This window comes from Gorilla gorilla, chromosome X (genome assembly GCF_029281585.2).
Source record: "Gorilla gorilla gorilla isolate KB3781 chromosome X, NHGRI_mGorGor1-v2.1_pri, whole genome shotgun sequence".
In the NCBI taxonomy this organism is placed as follows: Eukaryota; Metazoa; Chordata; class Mammalia; order Primates; family Hominidae; genus Gorilla; species Gorilla gorilla.
The window spans coordinates 152153976-152156143 of record NC_073247.2 but is presented as its reverse complement, the minus strand read 5'-3'; the positions used below and the strand labels follow the sequence as shown (position 1 = coordinate 152156143).

The following is a 2168-nucleotide window of genomic DNA, read 5'->3' as shown; positions in this document are numbered from 1 at the left end:
TCTGTATCTCCAATTCTGGCAGGACACAAACTGGAAAACTGGAAGTCATCATAAACTTCTTCCTCTGCCTTAGCCACACAGCCGATCAATCACTCATCCATCTACCTCCCAAACAGCTCTGTGTCTCTCTGCTCTCTTTCGCTGCTCTTACTGGCCTAGCTCAGGCCGTCATCATTTCTCCCTCGGACTGTAATAGCCCGGCACCCTCTGGCTTATACCTCTGTCTTTGGAATTGCCCCCCACTGGCTCACAACATCTGATTTGATTTTACACAGGATCAAGTCCAAGTTTTCCAGTTATACCCAGAATGGCATATAAGGTCAATCATTCTCTGACCCCTGCTTATTGCTCAAGCCTCATTCCCCAACCTCCATGCTCAGGCTCATCTCCATACTCTTGACCATGACGTTCCCTCTGTCTGGACTGACCTTGTCCATATTTTTCAAGCAGCTAAGCTCTATTCATCCCTTCAGAACCAGCTCAGGACTAATCTCCTCGGAGTAGCTTTCTCTGACCTGCACACTGTGTTAGGGGCCCCACCTCTGTTTTTCTATAGTTCTTTTTGCATGACCCCATCTCTGCACTATGCTGAAAGTGTTAGTTTATTTGGAGGTTTTCTCCATTAGACTGTGAGCTCCTTAAGAGCATGGGCTATGTCTTAGTCTTCCTTATATCCCCCCAGCTCCTAGCCCAGGTCTGACCTAGAGAGGATGCTCAATATATGTATTGTCAGAGTGACCATCAGGTTGGTGCTTAGAGGCAAGGTTTATGAAATCTAATCTTTCTGACTTGATATTTGATGATGCAGTTGATAATTGGTTAGATGCACCTCCTTTATGCTCCCAGAGTGTTCCCTCATTCCCCTTACCACTGTGATAGTCATCCTGTATGTTTAATGGCATTTCCTTCTTTATTTATTTGTCTGGCTCCTCACTAAATGGTGTCAGCTCCTGGAGAGAAGGGTTCAAGTTTCCTCTTCATCACTGCTGAATCCTTGGTGCAGAGCCCAGTATGCATGGTGGAAAGTATCCTCTGGGCAGGTGAGCAGATGTGAAAGGAGGGACTGTGTTGGGAATGTCCATTTCTCTGGTCCATCCCACCAATCAGGTGGAGTGTAGAGAGATGGCAGTGCTGCTCTAGCAAAAATTTCCTGCTCCCCAATACAAACACGAGCCTGGGGAAAGGGAGGACCTCACCAACAACGATTACCTGCTAACCTAGATTGCAATTGTGGGCCTCAGCTTTCAGTATGGTCCAGTTGTTGCAACAGAAAGCTTTTGGAAGAGATTTTATTCCTTGTAAACTCTTGGAGAGTTAGGAGTATAGAACAGACCTAGAGAGAGAGAGCAAAACTATTTCAGAGAGCTGCACTGAGAATTGGATTAGTCATTGCAGGATGGGCATCAGTTGTTACTAACATAACTTCAAACACAGAACTTTGAAAGAGCACGTCTGTGGTCAAATAGAGATTGAAACAGAATCTTGATAGAGCTCCAGTGTTCAGATGTTTATAAACTGTAAGATGCCTCCTTTCTTGTGCTCACTCATCCACGCACCCCTCTCTCCTCTACCTTTTTAAGGGTTTCCAGTGAAAACTGAGAAATCTGCTAGACTAATTCCAAAAGAGCTGTAACACTGTGTCTCCTTCTTTATTGAGTGTGGTCATAGTTTTCAGCACATGAGCATCAGCAGGATTACAGGTGTCTCCCTAAAACAAAAAACAAACAAAAAGTTGACCACTTTTCAGTGCTGCTTAGTGTGAAAACATAAAGACATACTGAATATTTATCAGTGCCAGGGTTGTGTGGGTCTGTCCACACAAACGCAAGCAAACTTTGTCATTCCACTCAAATGAGCCAGTGGCAAAGGGAAATGTTACTTATTTGAGCAGGCTTATGTTACTGTCACCTTGAACAAAAGGTGCTGGTCCAATGTCTCAGTGTAGATCATAAACAAAAAAAGCTTTGAGCCTAGCCTCATCCAGAAAAGAAACCCCTTTGTAGTTTGGACTTCAGGCTGAGTTTGTCATGCACCTGCCCTATCATCCATTCCCTAGGCATTCTAATACTAATTTCTAAAATGAGGATTGAGTAAAACTATTTTTGTTTGGGAAATGTCCTGAGATGTCCTGTGATGACCAGAGACTCTGTCAGGTAAGTTTGACCCCT

The 2168-nt window shown here is 44.2% G+C and overlaps 1 non-coding gene across 1 annotated transcript; it reads right to left on the bottom strand.

Moving 5' to 3' along the window:
• Positions 1-1577: 1577 nt before the first annotated feature.
• Positions 1578-1638, bottom strand: LOC115932519 (U7 small nuclear RNA). The gene has a single exon (XR_004068790.1). It is a non-coding gene; the product is annotated as a U7 small nuclear RNA (small nuclear RNA).
• Positions 1639-2168: the final 530 nt, after the last annotated feature.